This window comes from Pleurodeles waltl, chromosome 5 (assembly GCF_031143425.1).
Source record: "Pleurodeles waltl isolate 20211129_DDA chromosome 5, aPleWal1.hap1.20221129, whole genome shotgun sequence".
NCBI lineage: Eukaryota > Metazoa > Chordata > Amphibia > Caudata > Salamandridae > Pleurodeles > Pleurodeles waltl.
In genome coordinates, this window is record NC_090444.1 from 1,067,759,505 (window position 1) to 1,067,781,694 (window position 22,190).

At 44.5% G+C, this 22,190-nt stretch overlaps 1 long non-coding RNA gene across 2 annotated transcripts in view; it reads left to right on the top strand.

Annotated features, from left to right (window-relative positions):
- Positions 1 to 11,847, top strand: part of LOC138297355 (uncharacterized) — a 206,535-nt gene extending 194,688 nt beyond the window's left edge. For both annotated transcript variants that reach the window (XR_011204046.1, XR_011204045.1), the window contains exon 3: positions 11,107 to 11,847. This is a non-coding gene — a long non-coding RNA (uncharacterized lncRNA). The remainder of the gene's footprint in view (positions 1 to 11,106) is intronic.
- The last annotated feature ends 10,343 nt before the right edge of the window (positions 11,848 to 22,190 follow it).

The following is a 22,190-nucleotide window of genomic DNA, read 5'->3' on the forward strand; positions in this document are numbered from 1 at the left end:
TGACAGGATGAAGCACACTGGGCACAATGCCCCCTCCAGAACCAGTGGAAGAAGGCATCCACTATGTAGATTGTGGCCTTGCACTCCCCAGGACCAAGCAGTGGGCAAACCACCCACTTGAGAGACTGTGGCTTTGCACTCCCCAGGACCCAGCAGTGGGGAAACCACCCACTTGAGAGACTGTGGCTTTCTACTCCCCAGGACAGCACACAGGGCATGTAGCCCCATCCAGGACCAGTCCAGTGGCGTTGGGCCATCTTCCGGCTGAGATGCCCCCCATTCCCTGTCCCCCTGAGGTGCCTGTGTATTTTTGACCTGATGCTCCTGCAGTGTTCTCTCCGTATTGATGCAGGAGTCAAGTGGGGCCTTGGCCTATGTGATGTGGCCCATGGACATTGTGGACTGGGCAGTGTCCCTTCCTTTGTATATATGTAAATACTGTTTTGATTTTTGAGGATGTATCTCTAGTTTATCTCATTACACTCACTTCAATCACTTCCTTTTGTCCTTGCATTATTCGTGAGGGCTACGGGGTGGATATGTAATGTTATTGCATCTGTTTGTGTGTATGGTGCTGGGGTGGGGGATGTTGCATGTTGCGTCTGTGTGTCTCACTTTTTTCCTCCCCCCGTGTGCTAGGTGGCAGTACTCACTGTGGTCGTCTACTCCGGTGTTGGTATTCATGGTGTAGGAGGAGTTAGACCAGCATGGGGAACACCTGCAGTTCAGGCTCCATGGCATCGTAGCTGTTCCCTGCCTGTCCAGAGGTGAGTTTTTTCTCTTCTGTGTTCTGTTTCCACCGTGCTTTTAATGTACTCACTGTGGTCGTCTTCGCCAGTGTTGCTGCTCGTAATGCTGGAAGAGGTAGACGAGCATGAGGAAAAGGTGCAACTCTGGCTCCATGGCATCGTGGTTGTTCCCTGAGTGTCCAGAGGTGAGTCCTTTAACTTCTGTGTTCTGTTTCCGTCATTGGTACCGCCCCGGAAAAGGTGGCGGATAGGTCTGTTGTAATACTGTGGGCGGTACATTGTCTTCTGCCTGGCTATTGGCGGTTACCTCCGCGGTGCTTGTTGCTACCGCCGCGGCGGTTGGTGTGTTAAAGTGGCTGGCTGTGTGGGCGGTTTCCGCCATGGCCATAATTCCATTGTTTTTTTTTACCGCGGGCTTGTTAGCGGTATTATCGCCACTTTATCACTGACCGCCAGGGTTGTAATGAGGGCCTGAGTCTTGTAGACATGGTGGCAGCAGTTCCTCAGTGCAGCCTGAGAGGGAGTGCACATTCCTAAACATCTGGTGAAGGATTACAGGAGGGATAATGACATCTATCTGTGGTTCAAGGGGTATGAGTCTGCTCTCCACATGAACCTCATTCCGGAAGCACATTGGTGGCCGGGTCTGTGGCAGTACTTCGAGGTAGAGGGGCTCACTTCCACTATCATGAAAGACGCTGTACTCACAAGATATGGTCTTACTCCTGAGCAGTACAAGGACAAGTTAAGGTCTTACAATAAGAAGGAATACCACACCTGGTTGGAATGTGTAGACTCTTTTTGCAGGTCACAGGATGGTTGGATGAAGGGTAGTAAAGTAACAACTTATGAGGGGCTGTACAATTTGATTGCTTGGAAACACTTGTATAGTCTTTGTTTTCCAGAGCTGTGCCAGCATCTAATTGACAGCAAGCTGACTGACCCAAGGAAGATTGCTCAGGAAGTGGACGGGAGGGAAAGTACCAGGGTCCATAAGAGGTATGGGGGAGACTCTGCCAAGGATCGGCAGGGTCCCCATCAGAAGAAGTGGGGGGTAAGGGTAAACAGGGGGAGTTCTCTAAAGGGCCCCAGCCTAGTTCCCAGGGTAAGGATTCCCAGCCCACAGTTGAAAAGAAACCATGGGTCTCTACAGAGAAACCTGAAGAGAGGGGTCCCCGCAAATGTAATGCTTGAAACCAGGTAGGTCCTGTGAGGGAGGGTCCCAAATGCCCTAAGTGGACACCGGCACCCACTAGTGCTAAGTCACAGGGTTTTGCCAGTTTAGCGCTTGGGAAGGAAATTGTTTCAGGTGGGTGGGAGCCAGCTGAGATGACCCTTGTCTCACTAGGAGACAGTGAGATGGTCCAGAGGATCCTTGTGCCTTAGAACACTAAGAAATATATGCAGTGGGTAACCATCAATGGACAGAGGGTGGAGGCTCTGAAAGACACAGGAGCCAGTGTGACTACTGTGAGAAGTCACCAGGTGTCTGAAGAGCAGGTAGTTCCCCATGCACTTCACCAACTAGTTGTGGTAGATAACTCAGAGTGCCTGTGCAGAGTGGGCAGGCTCCCTTTAACTAGGGGGGTCTCAGGTGCCTTGAGAGTCGCTGTGAGTCCAACCATACCTGTAGATTGTCTGCTTGGCAATGACCTGGAGGATTTCCCTTGGAAAGAGGTCTCACTTGGAAATGTTGGGCCTGCCTGGGTGGCTGTGTGTGTCCACCCGATCAAAGTCAGCCCTCCAGGCTGATTAGGATGCCTTGGAGTCTGAAAGACTGGCCCAGGTGCCTGCCAGAAGGAAGAAGGGACACAGGAAACACTCCCAGAAGGCCCCACAGTCTGGGAGGAGGCTGAACCTGAGGGGGACACCCCGGAGCCTTCAAGGAAACAAGTGTCTGAACTGGGAGAGGTGCCTGAGATGACTCCGTGGCAGCAGGAAGGGGGTCCCACCAGAGAAGCATTCTGTGAGGCACAGAAAATGTGCCCTACTCTGGAGGGTTTGCAGCAGCAGGCTAAGGCCAGGCGTCTGGCAAGGATTCTAGTTCACACTTGATTTATTGGCCTCCTATATAGAGAGCCTAAGGTTGCTGATCCTGGGCAGCCTGTGTGCTGGTGGTACCTCAATGCTTCAGAAACTTCCTACGAGGTCTGGCTCATGATGTGCCTTTAGCTGGACATTTTGGGCAGGCCGAGACCTTTGAAAGGCTTGCCACCCACTTTTACTGGCTGCAAATGCATAGGAACTCTGATGCGCTTTGTAGGTCTTGCCAAACTTGTCAGGCAGTTGGCAAGAGAGGGGAGAAATGTAAGGCTCTCCTGCAACCTTTTCCTGTTGTCAGCACCCCTTTAAAAGGGTTGGTATTGACATTGTGGGGCCTCAGGATTCCAAGACAACCATGAGCAACAGGTTCATCCTGGACTTAGTGAACCATGCCACCAAATACCCAGAAGCCATTTCTTTGATGTAAATCACTGCCCTTGTGGTGGGACATGCTTTGATGGGGGTGTTTACCTGCATAGGTTTCCCAAGGAGGTGGTTTCTGACAGGGGTACTAATTTCATATTTACACATATGAAGTCTCTGTGGAAGGAGTGTGGGGTAACTACACGTTTACCACTCCTTACCATCCCCAAGGAAATGGTCTGGTTGAGAGATTCAACCGCACCTTGAAAGGCATGATTATGGGCCTGTGAGAGCCCTTCTCTCGCCATGCTGTACCTTCTATTCGCCTATAGGGAGGTGTCACAAAAGGGTCTTGGATTTAGCCCTTTTGAGTTGTTTTATGGCCACCTTGTCAGGGGACCTTTGTGTCTGCTTAGGGAAGGCTTGGAGAAGACCTTCATTAAGCCCCCCCAGGATGTATTTAGTTACATGCTGGCTTTTAGGAACCAGACTTCCCGCTTCAGGGAGCTCGCCCAAGAGAACCTGGAAGCATACCAGGAAGATATGAAACGGTGGTATGACCAGAATGCCCCTTTAGTTGAGATTCATCCTGGACAAGAAAGTGTGGCTGTTGGCCCCAGTGGAGCCTTGCACTCTCCAAGATATGTTGACTTGGCCTTTTGAGGTGGAGAAGCGCAAGAGTGATGTCACCTATCTGGTGAACTTGTGGGCTCCAAGGAACCCTTTAAGGGTCCTGCATGTGAACCGCCTCTGTTGGAAAATGGGTTATTGGTAAGGGCAGGTAGGTACCTACACTTAGCAATAGGCCATTAACCTCCACTAAGGTCCAGTTAGGTCTCAGTAAATTAAACCCAGCTCAACCCTTGGTAGTTTGGCAATGAGCGTCAAGGCTTAACTTAGGAGACAGAGTGTAAAGCATTCAAATATCACAAAACAGCAATTAAGTAAAACACAGGAAACAGTTTAAAAATCCAAAACCAATTTATAACAATAGAATATAATTTTATCTTTAAAATGACACCAAAACAAATAAAATCGGATAAGGGGAACAGGAGATATGAATTTTTAAAGATTTTTTTTTTTTTTAGCGCCTAGAAACAAAAAGCGCCAGTCTGGTCATCTGGTTGCACCTCGACCGGGGCAAAGTCAAAGTTTAAGGCCGACCGCGATGGAGCCCTGCTCGGCTACAGGCTGCGGGAGGCCTCGGTTAAAAGTTTACCTTCACACTTAGGCGGTCATTCTGACCGCGGTGGGCAGTGGTCGCCGCCCGCCATGCGGTTACCGCCGAATGGCCGCTCCACTGGCTTTCCTGCTGGGCCGGCGGGCGACCGCCAAAAGGCCGCCCGCCGGCCCAGCGGGAAAGCCCCTGCAACGAGGAAGCCGACTCCGAATGGAGCCGGCGGAGTTGCAGGGGTGCGACGGGTGCAGTGGCACCCGTCGCGATTTTCACTGTCTGCAAAGCAGACAGTGAAAATCTGTATGGGGCCCTGTTAGTGGGCCCCTGCACTGCCCATGCCAGTGGCATGGGCAGTGCAGGGGCCCCCAGGGGCCCCACGACACCCGTTCCCGCCATCCTGGTTCTGGCGGTGAAAACCGCCAGAAACAGGCTGGAGGGAAGGGGGTCGGAATCCCCATGGCGGCGCTGCAAGCAGCGCCGCCATGGAGGATTCCCTGGGCCAGGGGAAAACCGGCGGGAAAACCGGCGGGAAAACCGGCGGGAAAACCGGCGGGAAAACCGCCGGTTCCCCTTTTCTGACCGCGGCTTTACCGCCGCGGTCAGAATAGCCCTGGAAGCACCGCCAGCCAGTTGGCGGTGCTTCCGCTGCCCTCTGCCCTGGCGGTCAGAGACCGCCAGGGTTGGAATGAGGGCCTTAGTCTTTTTTTTCAAAGATTTTCTTCAGCGGGACGAACCTGCCAGTCCAATCCGACCTCCTGGAGCCCTTCTCCGGATACGCGATGCTGGAATCCTCGGTGGAGATTTTTACTTTCGGACTTAGTTGTTTTTTCGAGGTGAAAATCCTTCGACCGGGGTAAACCTGGATCTTGATCCGACGTCCATGGAGCCCTCCTCGGATACGCTGGCTGGGAGGTCCCGGTCAACTTTTTACCTTCGGACTTAGTCTCTTTTTCAGAGATTTTTCTTTACCGGGACGAACCAGCAAATCAGGCCGGGTCGCGGTTGAGGCAAGCCGGCTAGAGTTGCCGCGGCGGGTCGGTCCCTCTATGGAGCTTTTTTTCAAAAGTTGTCCAAACTTCTCCAAACTTCTGGGGCTTCTCCCAGATGTCCTTTTAAGGTTCTTTTGGGGTCCACAGCTCACCCCAAGGGTCCAGAAGTTCTGAGATGGTCCTTGGGGGGTGCGGACTACAACTCCCAGAATGCACCTGGCTCAAACTCCTTTTTGGCCACTGGACAGTGGTCAGCTGGTCGCTTTCTTCAGGAGTTGGTGCAGAGGACTCTGGATAGCAATTTTTCACCTGTAGCAAACAGGGAGTCCCTCCTTGAACCAATTGAAGCCAGGCAAAGTCCTTCTTGTGGTAAAGCCCAAGTGTGCAGCTGGTGCAGTCCTTCTGAGTGCAGGTTCCAGGTGCAGGCCAGGGGTCCAGCAGGGCAGTCCTTCTTCTCCTTTGGTTCTTCCTTGTTGGAATCTGATGGGGATCTGAGGTGTGGGTGCAGGTCTGCCAGTTTTATCTTTGCTCCTGGGTGAAAAGCAGGGGGGTCCTGGTTCTCCAATCAGGTGCAGGGTCCTTCCCCCTGTGATGACCACTTCCTGGGAAGTGTGGCAAAAATCAATCCCAGGAGGCAACATTCTCTAAAAATCCATCATGGATGAATCTCATTTTTGGAGGTTACATCTGGCTGAGCCCACCCACTGGTGTGGCTAAAAATCATAAACACACCCCTCTCCTAATCTAATCAAGGGGGCACCTAGTTGTCTGGGGTTGCAGGATGTGGGGGTGTTGCTGGTTGCTCCAAATGTCCTTCTCTGCCTTTGAAGACCAGTTTGGCAGCCCTCCCCCTTCCTGCCTCACCATCTGCTGAGGGGAGATTCCCTCCCACAGGCACATTCCTTTGTGTGAAGCCAGGCCACTTCACACCTCATCAAGGCAGCTTGGTCAAGCTGCTCAAGGCTGGCCAATCAGAGCACAGCAGCAAAAACAATGCAGGGCTGAAATTGGCAACTTTTCAGATAAAGTTTAAAACTCTTTACCTGAACAAGTTATATTAAATCCAACAACTGGAATTTGTGGGATTTATTACAACAATTAATTTGATACCAAAATCTTGGTATGCATCATTTAAAGAGACTTTAAAAATTAAAATAAAGTCTCCCCATTCTAGCCTATGAAGGCCATTTACTACAATGACGGAAAAACGAATTTGGCTGTTTTTACCTCACCAGGGCTTATAAAACTATTTTTATAAAGTCCCTGCTTATAGTTACATGGCACCCAGCCCTTGGGGCACATAGGGCACATCTTAGGGGTGACTTATATGTAAAAATAAGGCAGTTTGAGACTTTGGAACTACTTTTAATTCCAAAGTCGAATTTGCATATAACTTTAATTTAAAAGCAGCCAGCAAGGCAGGCCTGCCTTTAAAATGACACTGGGCACCTCAGCAGTGCACCTATGGGTGCACTACCTATGCTGTGGTCCCTAAACCTACATGCCCTACCATATACTAGGGACTTATAGGTAGGTTAACTTAGCCAATTATAATTAGCCTAATTTGCATATCCATTTTACACAGAGCACTGGCCCTGGGACTGGTAAGCAGTACCCAGGGCACAGCCAAGAGTCAGCAACCACCAGTACCTGTCCAAAAAGTGTAGGGGTGACCAGGGCAAAAAGGAGGACTTTCCTACAGCCTCACTTTGAGCGAACAGAAGTGACTATGCACTTGGGAATAGACCATGGGGTGGAGGAAGAGAGGGATCCTCTTCCTGACCTTTTGTCTGCCAAAGGAATGATGGTTCAGTGGAGGGTGTGAACCTCTCCCCCTCACTGTCTCCAGAACAACAGAGGAATTGTCGTCCAGTGTTCCCATGGGTCACGCAGTTGTGCACACATGATGTGGACATTTGGGACAGTCCACCTGTGAAACATAAATTTTACAGGGTAACTGACAAGGTTAGAGCCAGCATTAAGGATGAGGCATAAAAAATGTTAGCTCTTAGGGTTATTGAGTTTTCCAGTAGCCCTTGTTCCAGTCCTGTGGTCTTGGTACCAAAAGGTGCTGCTCCTAGTACCACTCCAGAACTCAGGTTCTTTTTGGATTACTGGGGACTCAATGCAGTCATCGAGAGTGACGTGCACCCCATCCCCCAAGCTGATGAGCTCATTGATCGTTTAGGAGCTGCCAAATATCGAAATACTTTTGATCTGACCTCTGGATATTGGCAGATTACTCTGACTGAGGGGGCTAGGGAGAGGTCTGCATTTTCGACCCCAGATTGGCACTACCAGTTTAGGGTGATGCACTTTGGGATGAAAAATGCACCTGTCACCTTTCAGAGGCTGGTTAACCAGGTACTGGCTGGATTAGAGGATTTCATTGCAGCCTACCTGGATGACATTGCTGTATTCAGCTCCACTTGGAAGGAACACTTGCAGCACCTCTGTAAAGCGTTAGAGGCCCTGCAGAAAGCAGGTTTCACTATTAAAGCTAGCAAATGCCAAATAGAGCAGGGCTCTGTAGTGTACTTTGGGCATCAGGTAGGGAGTGGCCAGGTGATACCCCTACAACCAAAGATTTACACTATTCTGCCTTGGGAGCCTCTCAAAACCCAGACTGAGGTGAGATCCTTTTTAGGTATCACAGGTTACTATATGAGTTCTGTTAAGGGGTATGGCACCATTGTTGCTCCCTTAACAGAATTAATTTCCAAGAAACAACCAAAGAAAGTAATCTGGACTGAGACGTGCCAACAACTTTTGATGCCCTGAAGGGAGCCATGTGCACAGCACTCGTGCTAAAAGCACCTGACTTCTCTAAATAATTTTTTGTACAGACTGATGCTTCCAAGCATGGTGTGGGACAGTGCTGTCACAGCTAACTGAACAGGGCCTAGACCAGCTTGTAGCCTTCTTTAGTAGGAGATTACTTCCCAGCGAACGCATGTGGAGTGCAGTTGAGCGTGAAGCTTTTCCTGTGGTCTGGGAGCTGAAGCAGCTAAGACCCTACTTGTTTGGGACTCACTTTCAGGTTCAGACAGACCACAGGCCCCTCAGATGGTTAATGCAGATGAGTGGTGAGAACCCAAAACTGTTGAGGTGGTCCATCTCCCTATAGGGAATGGACTTTGCAGTGGAACACCGCCCTGGAACAGAACACGCCAATGCTGATGGTCTGTCCCGTTTCTTCCGCCTTAGTGATGGGAAATCCCATGCGGTTGTGTAGTTCTCCCCATTTTCAGCAGGGGGGGGGACACGTGTTAGACCTGGCATCCTTAGCGCAGTCTCCCCCATCATTTTTGCCTCTTCTTCCCATGTTTTGTCTGTGTTATGGATTCTGTTTTTGTTGGTTTTGGTACTCTGGGCACTTTACCACTGCTGACCAGTGCTAAAGTGTAGGTGCTCCCTGTGTAAATTGTATGTGCAATTGGCTTTTCCATGATTGCCATTTTTGATTTACTATTAAGTCTCTAGTAAAATGTACTAGAGGTGCTCAGGGCCTGTAAATCAAATGCTACTATTGGGATTGCAGCACCGGTTGTTCCACCCACATGAGTGGCCCTGCAAACATGGTTCAGACCTACCACTGCAGTGTCTGTGTGTGTGTGTGTAGTTTTAACCTGCCAATTCTACTCAGGTAGTTTACCCACTTGCCAGGCCCAAAACGTCCCTTTTTATACATGTAAGGCACCCCTAATGTGGGTCATAGGTAGCCCCAGGGGCAGGGTACAGTGTCCGTTAAAGGTGGGACATGTGCTGATGTGTTTTACATGACCTAACAGTGAAATACTGCCTAATTTGGTTTTCACTGTTGCAAGGCCTATCTCTCTCATAGGTTAACATCGGGGCTGCCTTAAATAACTTTCAAGTGCAGTTTTCCTTTGGGTGCAGATAGAGATGGGGTTTCTGAACTCACAATTTAAAAATACATCTTGTGGTGAAGTTGATTTTTAAATGGTCAGTTTGAAAATGTCACTTTTAGAAAGTGGACATTTTCTTGCATAAACCATTCCACAACTCTGCCTGCTTGTGTATTTCCTTTCTGGGTCAGGTGCCTGGGTCCTGTCTGTGTGTGTTAGTGCAAATACTTTACACATAGCCTTTGAGATAAGCCTGACTGCTTGGGGCAAGCTACCAAGGAGGTGAGCAGGGGTTATCTTAGGTGAGTATCTCCTTTGCCCTGACTAGATTAGGGCCCCTGCTTGGACAGAGTACAAACTGACTGCCAACCAGAGACCCCATTTCTAACAATACATATGCAAAGAAATTAGTAGACATAGAATAAATTAATGTGGTTAGTTCAATAAAACCATAATCTGTGTGCAACAAGGTACCTTCCCCTTAACTAGACAGTGGATGTATCTCCATTGTAAAGGACATTTGTGAATTTGGTTTCTGGATTGTAGTCATATTTGTCCATGGGAGATACATTGTGGATGTCATTTGAATGTTTTTTGCTTTGATTTATCATGTGATTGACTATTTCGTATGTGGGGCTGTGAAAGTGAATCATTAACTTCAGACAGGAATACGTCTACTGGTGGGTTAGCCACCTACCTTGATGCGTAGGCTTAGAAGGCCGTTGTGTGTATTGTTGTATTGTTGATAATCCAATTAAAAGCCAATATGCAGGTTCTCAATATGATATGTATGGTAACTTAGTGTAGTTGAACTGTAGGGGAATGTTATGAGACCCACTTTTCATGCTTAGGAGAAGCGGTACATGGTACCTGAAAGCTACTGTAAATGTGAAGGAATGGCAAAGAACAAAGATGCAAACACAAGGTTTATGCCACATGTAATTACACAACAGCATACACACATTTATAAAGGCAGGACTCTATAGGGCTATCAGATCATATCACTGCCAATTAAAGCCCTGTGCTTCAGCATTGCATATGGAATTTGATCTTTCACCCTTCACCACTTTCCCAAATGCTGTTTTCGAGCACACTCATTTTCAGCTTAATTGCGAAGGAGCCAGATGTACTAAGCATTCGAATGATCTGAAATACTCAAATTAGGCTAAGGGGACCATTAAAATGCATTTGCCTATGTACTACTCCTATTTCAGGAGTCTGAAAAGTATTTATGACTCCGAAAATGGGACCAAATGAATACTGATTCGGAATCTGAAAGAGAAATAGTGCAGGCTTCCCTTCCAAATAGTGAATTGGTATCTGAAGCATCTATGTTTTGAGACCAAAATCGTGTTACAAAACATTAACCACACTTCTAAGGAGATGGTAATGCCTTCACAATAATGAAGAGGTACCGTGGACACCACTTTCTATCTGAGAAAGTAGAACACAACTTTATTTGAGAGTAGGTAGTGGTCCAAATGATCACTGCCAACTACTAAATAAACTTTAAAAAGCAGTCCCCTTTACTTCAAGCATTATGGACCACACTTGAAAAAAGACTGCTTTATTTCAAACTAATCAGACATGGATGTCTGCTGATGACAGCATGCCACCATCCCTATCAGGACCTCCAATTCTACTTGACGACAGCATGCCACCATCCCTAACAGGATCTTCTACTCTAGTGAGTTGTAATTTTTGCATTTTGCTACCTCACTCGTTAATATTTTCAGGTAGGTGAGCTTGCAACCCACTCCAATTGAGTATTTTAAGAACCTACCTCTTAGTACATAGGTCATATGTTAAAATTCTTAACCAAGTAAAAAAGTACTGGTCTCAATTTAAAACAAGTATTTTGCAACAGTTATTTGGAAATCTAGCCCTAACTTCATATTTATTTGTTCATACATCAGGTAAACCTCGATGAAAGAAACGGAAACTTTGAACAAGCTAAAAGCCTACTACTTCGCAGGCAGTGGCATAATGAAACTTGAGGCCCCCCTGCAAAACACATGGAGGGGTCCCCCACGCTCAAGGCCCAGTCAGGAGCTCTCAGGCACAGGGCCTGTCGCCCCTCACAGTGCTGGAGGAGGGGCCCCTGGGGCCACACCTACATGTGCTTCTCTGGAAATAAAGGGTACATTTTCATTTACAGGGCCGCAAATTACAGAAAGAGTTGGTTGTAATTGATGATTGCCCCTTTGAAAATCATAAAGTCCATTACAATGGGTTCCACATACACTATACCTTTAAGTATTATTTACTGGCAGCATCAATCACCCAATGTAGCATCGGGAAGAAGCTCATGTTGTACCAATACCGAAAACATGTGAATTGCAATTCTAAACTTGTTTGTAGAACAACAAATTAATTATGATGCCTTTTTGTATGATGGAAAATGCAACATCCTCATTAAGATTCTCTACAAATAATTTATTGCACCAACATCAATGTGCAAGTAATGGGTGCAAAAAGTTCTCCGAAATGTGCAAGTATAATTGATTTAAGGAACTCCAATTGCCGGCCATTAAACAGTGTGATTATTTTGTAGGCCTATGTTTCAAGCAGAGTAATAATTTATCGCCAAAGCAAAATGCATGCTATTTTATAGTTAACAAGTTATTTCACTAAAGTATGTGCGCTAAAAGATTGCTTTGCGGAAAATATGGGAGGCATAACCATTAATTTCACATGTGATAATTGTCAGAAAGCAATTTAACATTAATAACGAAATATAAAGTTTACTCTTTGCTTCTTGGTCTTCAAAATGCTTGACTCTGTTTCACAAATCATGTAATTTTCTTTGGTTTTTTTTTCGATACCTCAAAACCCACGTTAGAGTGTGCTGCATGTACCTTGGAGGCCAATTATAAGTCGGTATAGAAAGACCTTTGGTCTGCCGTGTAGCTGCTCTTTTCCAGCCAACTCTCAGAGTGGTGGGAACATCACAGCGAAATCACCTGATGCGTGTAGTGAACCGTGCCGGGGTCAACACAGCACAATCCGTATAATCTGCAAACTCTCATTTAAAGATACCGTTCGGATTTGCATTGCTTTGAAGAAGAAATTCAACCGTTAATGACGTATATGAAAAAAGTAGGGGGTAAATCAACTGTCACATCACTTTTTATGAAGTGTTTGAAGATAATATTCGTTTTTGCTGTTCTAAAGGGTGGAGAAGATAATTTTACGATCTATAAAACATGATTCACCACTAGCTCTGTAACTCGTGCTGCATTGCGTTTAAAAAATCAGCACTCCACGGAATATTTTGTTTCCCCTCAAAATATTGTTCAATCCTAAATAAGCGTTGACTTGTAGTAATCGGTACCCCGGGCGGTGCTGTGCTGCAACACGAAATAGGAGTATATAACCACTGTAATGAGTTTTGCATAACAACATATTGACAATAGGACAAAGCATTCAAATTCCAGCTACCTGCTCCTCCTTCATTTCCAATTCTTCGCGCATCTCATTATGGCAGTGAATAATATACATCCAGAACACAAGATATTCTGTCATCAACTCCTAGAATTGGCCCTACAGGTACATCCACAATCGTTCTCGAGAAAGATGCTGGGAATGGATGACTTCCGCCTACGGGCCAACAAACCTGAAAATGAACCAGCTTCAAAATTTCTAGAAAAATTTGGAGGGCTTGCGCTTCATGCAAGTAGTTTGTGGCTTTATGCAGAAAGCCAACTGTGCCTTCGATCGAGTGTGGAGAGAACAATTTAACTATTCAGGAGCATCCTTACCAGAGCGTTGTGGACGCTTGTGTAGCCCTTTCTGTAATACTGATAGTGCTGGTGCACAAAACAGCACCAGTGCCGTCACCAAAAGTTGTTCCCTCATTTGCATGAGGGTGCAGCCCATGCACAGGAGGGAATCCCTTTGCCTCTGCACCTGTCCTGTATTGTAAACGTGGGTGCAGAAGCAAAGAAGCTGTGACAAGGTGCACTGACAGGGCTCGCTGTCAGAGCGCCCCCTGATGGCAGCCCTCTAGAGGGTGGAAAGGGAGTCATGTAGACCCCTCAGACATCCCCTTGCAGGCAGGTGCAGTCACACACTGCATCTGCCTCCAAAGGAATCTCTAATCCTCCCTAAAAGTGCAGGCAGATTGCCACTTGCACAATGAAACACAGTGCCTGCTTTAAAGCGGCTCTGTTTTTCACACGTATGGGCAACACGTGTTCGTGGCTGCCCTGGGGGCAGTGCATTCAATGTAATCAGGCACACTTCATCTGTTTGCGCCTGGCAAACTGGTTATAGGGTGCGCCATAGTGCAACTATAGAAAGTGTGTTCTATGTCAAATAGGGCCACTGGAGTAGCAACGCAGTGCAAGTCGCTGTGTTGTGCCACTCTGCACTGGGTAGGCATTCCATGGGTATTGCTGTGGGTGTTCCCATGCAACACCCATGGATTTTGATGCATCCCTAGATTTACAAGACCATATAAACCTGGTGATATGCCAAAACCTTATGCCTCCCCACAGGAGATGCAACAAGGAAAAAAATCACAATTTATCCACCTTTTTTGTTTTCTTCCTATGTGTGCCACATTCTGCAGCACACATAGGAAGAGGAAAGAGCCTCCTGGGATTGTTTTCTGCAGAAATATGCGCCTCCCTGGACATAAACAATCGTGCATGCAATGCACCCTTGCACACTAGTGCAATAGTGCCTATGTTGTCTCTAGGCTGCCAAAATGTTGCCAGTGTGGGGAGAAAGGACAGGAAAGTGCTGTATTGGTTAAATACAGCGCATTCCTGCCCTTTCCCTTTTGCGCCAAAAAATCGTAAATATGCTCCTTAGTTTTGACTGTACTCTAGCCATTCACTGGTTGTATTCTACTTTCCCGTTGTGAAATGCTTTTTGTGTACTGTAATATCCTTAAGGTCAAAAAGGTCAACCACTTTGAAAGTATGAACATGTCAAAATGTCCCAAGTCCGTCTTGGCAATCCAAGCAAAAGATCATGGATAAATATACTTCAAAAATCATTTAAAAGCCCTATGGCCCACAATATTTCATCCTTATTAGTCAGTGTGAAAGGCCAAGCTTAAACCACACACTTCGGAAACTACGTAATGATCAAAAAGTAATATTCTACCAAATTCATCTGCAAAGTCTCTAACCAATCAAGGGAAATATTTAACCTCCTCTACGACCTGTCTAAATTGGGTACTTCAGAGCACATCCCGAATGACGTTTTAAGACATGGGCAAAGTGGGCTCCAGCCCAGGGCCAAAGCATTTCAGGGGGTCCCCTAATACAGCCAGTTCTTGTGGAGTCTTGCCCCGATGACCTTGAGTAATTCTTAAACAGATTGGTTTAAATATATTTCCCTTTAATTTATTTTTCATGTTATTTGTGAGAGTCTATTACAAACATTATTCAGAGAAATTTTGTGTTTATGTTTCCAGTAAGCTCCATAAAATAGTTTTTTTGAGCTCAAAACAGGACCTCACATGAGAAACGGGAGGGTATCACACAGATTATTTGCAGTAATTTTAGTGAGCTGCTCCTGCATTTCAAATATTGAAAACACATGTCACTATCCCGAGCATTAGATGTAAACACAGTTAGATTTTGGGAAAGTGTGCCTATGCACTGTGTGTGATCTGGCCATAGAGGGTATCAAGATGTGAAAATCAAAGCTGTTCTGAACTGTTCTGAATACGTTTGGCACAGGGTCCTCTAAATCCTTGCGATGTCCCTGAGCTCAGCAGCTTTACAAGGACTTCACTCTTTCTTCAAAAAGAAAGCAGAATAGGGAAGTGTCCCTATAACATGTATCTATACCACCCAATTTTGAATGCATCTATAAGAGCATTTCATTTGGAAAAGCAATAATGTGCAAATTACCCTCATAATCTGATCGTGGTATTTGGCACTGGTGAACATATGATTTTGATCAACAGATTAAAGGAAATATGAGTTCAAAGCAATGCATTGGATTGGATAGCCTCCTTTGTTAAGGACCAAACTTTCCAAATTATAGAAAATAGAAAATCCATGCCTCTCGGAAAGTATGTCTTCCAAGTGTGCAGTGCCACAGGGCTCAACACTAAGCCCCACTTTCTTTAACATCTATATGCGACCATTGGCAGATATTGTACAGGAGTACAGTATGACTACAATCTCTTATGCAGACGATATGCAACTAGTGGCATCCTTGGCTAACAGTCAGAACCTGGACCATTAACAATTGGCCCCAGGCATGGAAAAATTTGTCAGATGAATGGCAAATTGTTGCCTAACACTAAATGGTGGCAAAACAGAAATAATTTTCTTGGGGAATGACATAATTCCAACAACAGTCATAAACTGGCCAGATTGTCTGTGGGGCCCACGTATCCCCAACACCCCTATAAAAAAACTGGGAATGTGGCTAGATAAAGCCCTAATTATAGACGCTCAAATAACAAAAGTGTCTGTCACCTGTTTTTGCTTATTAAGAACAATCCTGTAAAATCCTTGACCTTATCCCAGAAAACTCCAGAAGTACAGTGGTACAATTCTCTCATGGGATCCAGCCTGGATTATGGTAATTACCTTTATTTGGGCTTGCCAAAATATATTAAAAACTGCAGGTAGTGCAAAGCGGGGTGGCCAGAACTTTTCTCAAAATGCCTAGATTGGAATCATTGAAGGAGGCCTTAAAAACGCTGCATTGGCTGCCCATTGAGTTAAGAATTAAATTTAAAATGTTATGCCTGGCACACAAAGTTATCAATTCTAAGCTCCCTCCCCAAGTTAAGAGACTGTTAATCTCCTAAAATCCCAACCATGTACCTACGATATCTGTTTTTACTTGTGTTTGCAATTCAGTATTAAAATGGGGAGTGTTTAGGGCGCCCCTTCCTAATACCCGTTCGCTGTGGTGTGTGTGAATGTTTTGTGACTGAAATGTGGTCGCAAAACATTGGCATTTCACCACCTACTTCAAGCAGTTGGTAATTCATTTACAAATTAATGTTTGTAAAATCATTTTTTAAGATCAGACAGTTGTCCCATTAACCACTGTCTACTATGAAAAAATGAAAAGAAAGCGTATCTTTCTTTTTGAAATTCATCTTGTTTTCGTATAAGGAAAACAGGCTGCATTTGAAAAAAATTATTGTTTTATTTAAAATCAATCACAGATATGGTCGGCTGCTGACCTGGGCAGGCCACCATTCCTGTTTTTGCAATTCCCAATGGGTAGTAAACTGAGACCTACCTCATTGATATTTATGAGGTAAGTCTATTTGCGACCCTCTGGCACTCGTTAAATGTGTAAAACACATTTGTACATAGGTCTTTCCTATTACCAAATAGAGAGTCACAAAATGTTGCTTTTTCGTAATTGCAAACGATTACTTGCATAATGTGGCCATAAATCTTTTCCTTTGCAAATTCTAAATTCAACGTCCTCCCTTCACTGTTTTCTATTAACTGACTCAGTTGGATCTCATCCTTATTTTGTCTCCCAAAAATTTCAGTTTCTAGGGTGTTGTGAAGATTTTCAGAGAAAAAAACAATTTACAAACACCTTTCAAGCTATCTAGATCTATCTACAGATGCAAGGTGTCACTGCACACCTCATTTCAGTCATTCTGTCCCACAAATGACATGCAGCACTCTTTATAGCAGCTTTTCTGGTGTTGCTATCATCTTTCCAATGTAAATTTGTTCCTGCATACGTGTTTCTCCTTGCACTATTTATAAAGTTAGAGAACACAGTTCTCAAGAGTTCTGCACTGTTTTGCACAACTCTTTAGAACTTTTGGCCAACCTGTAACTGCAGTATCAAACCCTCTCTCTGCTACACAAAAGTAGATAAACACTGTAAAAAAGTGGTTAATAGATTGGGGTGGATTGGTGTCCAACAAAAGTAATAAGGTCACTATCTTGTTAAGTCCAGTCAAAGGCTTCAATAATATAAAACTGAGTTCAACCTGTGGTAGCCATGACACATAGCAGACAGGATCAACTTAAGAAAATTATACAAAGCGTTTAGAAGTATCAAAACAGTTAAAAAGTAAAAGTCACAACACAGTAAAAATTGCACTCCAATTTATAAAAACAAAGAACATTTAGTAAGTAAAAGGACACCAAAACAACAAAAATCCAATGAGGAGAACTAGAGGTTTGAATTTTAAAATATTTAAGAGGAAAAAGTAAAGCATTACTGATAGTCAAAGGACCCAATATGCCAAGACCAAAGTGCAATTTCAGGCCAACTGTGATGGAGCCTGTGTCGCACATATCAAGTGGGTTGGTTCTACAGAAGATCTCGAAGTCAAAAAGATTGAAAAGGCCCACTAGTCTGGGCACTAGAAGAAACTACAAAAACTTTTGAAAACTATTCCTCCAAACAACCATAGCACTTGTAAGGTCCCCGGGACTTCATTGGAGTCAGGTAGCGACTCACGGGTTGTCAGACAGAGACTAACCACAGGGTCTATTCCAGGTCCAGTTGCTACTGATCAGATTGGCAATGTATTAAACAGGCTTCTTGTAGCTTGTTGTGTCCCTGTAGCAGCACAAGATGACAGCCAACTGACTTTTGGAGTGCACTTGGTTGTTCTGAGTACAAGTGGGAGCAGGTCAGCCCTTCAGGATATCTCCCAGGTCTCAAGCAGCAGGTGCAGTCCTTCTGTTCTTCCCAGGTCCAGTAACTAATGCTACATTTATGCATGTCACCAGTTACTGGGTCAGGGTGATTTTCGGCAATCAGAAACCAATGGCTAAAGGTTCCCGGGGGCAACCTTACCCATTTATTTTTTCAGTTGTTCCTGTTCGCTTTACACACAAACAGTTCCAAAATGCAATGTACCAGGGCAATGTACCAGGGCAATGCAAGATAGCTGAAGTCTTCAGCCATACTAAATTTGGGCTCTGAAGGCTGGGGGTGTGTAGAAGAGTGGACAATTAAAATCACCAGTGCCTACCCACAACCTATACTAAAATCCAGTTGAAAGCAGGCCCTGTACCCATAACCAAACCAGAAGACAGATGTATGGTAGGATAAAAGGAGAGTCGTTCAACAACCAGACAGAGGATACAAAGGAATTGCCTTGGCATTTTGTTTTCCCCATTTTACAGGCCAAATACAGGCATTCTGTATTTCCTGTCTGAATTTATTTTTAAAAGTAGAAACGTACTGAAAATTCTGCTTCGTGTGAGAGATTCTCCATGGTGTGTCATGATTTCCAGGGAAATGCTGTGCAGATTGACAGCAAGGAAATTAAAAAACAGGATGAGAATTCTTTAGGTACAGGCATATTTTAACATATATTTGTAGTATTATGCTAATATGCACTTATGAATGTAGTATTTTGTTATATGTGGCTGCTTAACTTGATAAAAATGCAACATGCATCCACTTATGAGGGCACATCTAAAAATTAAATAAATGTGGAAATCCAGCATTTTAATGCTCTATTTAGTCTCAAATCAAAATATAAATAGGGATAAATACAAATAGGATGGCCAAATAATAAATATGGATAAGTACAGATGGAAATGTTGAAAAGATAAATACAATAAAACTGGGAGCCATAATTATTTTTCTTGTGGGTCCTGTTCCCTAGATGCAGTAGTAGTATTTTAATCTGTACTCTCATTTTCTACACAGGACAGGTAGGGCTTCCACAGTGAAAATAGCTTTTAGGGCCTTGTCACTGTAGGGACAAGCTAACCTTGCAACACTTTTAAATACCATTAAACTTATTTGGGGCATACAAAGCCTACACACATAAGTGCAACTTACTAATATTCAAAAGGAAGATTTTTACTTGTCAAGAAGGGATTTTTAACAGGTTGCACTGCGGGTTTAAACTGCAGCAGTCAGACTACATTGGTTGGCCTAAATCCATGTTTTCTTGTCACACTAATGAATAGTACAATAAGTGCTGCACTCCACAGGTGACATTTAAATTTCCACGCCATGGTACACCAAATAATATAGCCTTATATGGAGTTAAATATGACAATCCGGGTTTAACAAATTGCTCCATGTTTAAGGGATCAGAGCACATACAGTGGGTGCTATATAGCAGTGCCCACTGTGTAGAGTGCAAAACTAGGCGTGGGCGGTGAACTCTGCTGGCAGAGTTTGTGGAGTTTTTCCCACTCCGCTTAGAGCACAGAGTACCAAAAAACTGCGTAGTGGAGCTGAGTGGAGGTTTTTCCTTGCTCGCACTCATCAACGGTCAGCCAGCGAGCATGAGCACGGAAAATCTTACTTAAGACCACCTTCTGGTGAGATTTCTCAACGCGAGCGGTCGCGGATATTTTTGTGACCGCTTAGGTTTAGAAACCTTCCGTTTGTGTTGCGGTAGCTGCCGCTCAAGCAGCAAATCAACTTGAGTGGCAGAAAAGAGTCTCCTGCACTATGCAGTGAGCCATTTGCGCAGATTTTTCAGTGTGGGACAAACACCTGATGCTAAAAATCAGCGCAACTCCTTGAACTCCACCTAGGCCTGTGTAAAACTAGCAATAAAATCAGGTGCTAAAATGGGGTGACTGTGAGAAAACACCCTCTTTTTGCATAAACACAATTTCATTTTAGTAATTTCCAGTATGAGTTCATTTTATTTTATTCTGTGGACTGTCATTTCTTTTTAAGTCTTATTCCACTGTATCTTTATTTTGGTATCTTTATTTTGCTAGTGTTCTTCACTACTCATTAATTGTCACTCCCATTTCTGCAGGCTTGTGGATTCATGTGTTTTTCTCCATGTCATCTTCTCTCGTCAGGCAGGGCCATCACAACAGGGGTTCCATGGGGACATTGTGCACCACAACTCATGCTGTTAAAATCCAATATATTACTCCATAGGAGATCCAGGAAGGGGTTATAACCCTCCTCTTGACACAGTCCTGTACAATTGTCATTAGTCCCAATTCAAGCAATATTATAGGCTTTCAATTCAGCTTGTCAAATGAGACTGAGTCAAGAGGAGGGTTATAAACCCTTGTGAGATGGAAATTCGTTGGATTATTTTGTAAAAATTTTTAACTTCCTGAATCCTATTGAGTAACATATTTTATTTTGATAGTGTGGAATTGTCTTATTCATTAATTGAAGACTGGATCATATATACACAAATTATATCTAAACAATTCCTCTAGGATAATTTTTAAGTAGGTCACTTTCTAAAAGTGGCATATTCAAACTAACAATCTACAAACCACCTTCACTAAAAGATATATTTTTTAATTGAGTTCAGAGACCCCAAACTCCATATTTCTATCTGCTCTCAAAGGGAAAGTGCACTTTAATGATATTTAAAGGCACCCCCCTGTGTTAACCTGTGAGAGAGAGAGGCCGTGCAACAGTGAAAAACGAATTTGGTAGTATTTCACTCTAAGGACATGTAAAAACCATCAGTACATGTCCCACCTTTAACATACACTGCGCCCTGTCCATGGGGCTACCTAGGGCCTACCTTAGGGGTGCTTTACATGTATAAAAAGGGAAGGTTTGAGCCTGGCAAGTAGATATACTTATCAGGGCGAATTGGCAGTTTAAAACTGCACACACAGACACTGCAGTGGCAGTCTAAGCCATGTATACAGGGCTACTTATGTGAGTGATACAGTCAGTGGTGCAGGCCCACTAGTAGCATTTGAGTTACAGGCTCAAAGCACCTCTAGGCCATTTTACTGGGGACCTACTAGTAGATCAAATATGCCAGTTATAGAAAAGCCAATAATACATACAATCTCACAAAGGGAGCACTTGCGTTTTAGCACTGGTGAGCAGTGGTAAAGTGCCCACAGTAACAAAAACAGCAAAAACAGAGTCCAGCACACAGCAGCAACCTGGGAAGTAGAGGCAAAAAGTTAGGGGAGACCACACCAAGGATGTCCAGTCTAACAACCTGTACCCGCAAGCAGCTGTCAGGCATATATTTTGCATCCCTGTACCCTCCTAAAAAACCTTTAGGACTTGATGAAGATCAGAAGAAGACTGCAGCTGCTACCTGAGACCTAAGAAGAGCCCTGATTAACTTGACCTGCTCTCCTTCTTGTACCCAGAACAAAGAAGTGGACTCTAAGGGTCATAATGCTGACATCCTGTCAAACAACAGGAACACAACAATGCAACAAAAGACCTTTCCTATAACATTTTACCTGTCTAAGACCATGCTAGTGTCCTCTAATGTAGTAAGTCTTGACTTCCAAGTCTTGTTAGTAATGTCCTGGATCTGTTGTCTGTAACAAAGTGAAGAAGTCCCCCTAACATCCTGAAAAACCAGGGACTTAGAAATGTTGTGGCTTCAAAGATATTCAGAGCCTCTGAACAAACCTGTCCAGATGACTTAATCAAGGTGCGATGCCACTAGGCGGACGATTAGTTTCACCCCACTCAATGCAGTTCCAGGTACCTCCAGAACTACTGTCAGGACAATCTTACACTCTGCATGATGTTATCGATCTGCTCACTTATGCTAAGAGAAGTGCTGGGTACTTGAATGCAGCATTTCATCATTAACATTTTACATCCCTTAGTTGCTTAAAGATAATCTGAAGCAATTTTGTTTTGGGTCAGCATTTTGCCATAGGCATCTAACTGATCTAACACTAACCACAAAGCTAGTGCAGTAATTCTAATGTCTCTACATTCATTCTTTATTTTATCTAAAGCAACAGCCATTCCGTACAAGTGTATTAAAGCAAGGAAGAACCTAGAAATAGTTGAAAAAGCAAGCCTGCTCCTTTTTTGCAGCCCACAAAAAGGCTGTGATGATGGTGTCCCACATGGGTCTGGGTCGCCCATGCCCACAGAAGTGGAAACAGCTAATGGCACAGAGGAAGGAGAGGAGCGGCTGGACAGCATGGGAGTTGGCTTCCCGAGCCACTCCAATTAAAAATAGAAAACAAGTGCCACATACCAGGTGCCCCTTTGAGAAGACAGGGGCACTTGGGTCCAAAAACAAAAATGCAGCACATATCCATATGAATAATAAAATAAACATAGCATGAGAATGCAAAGTACATAT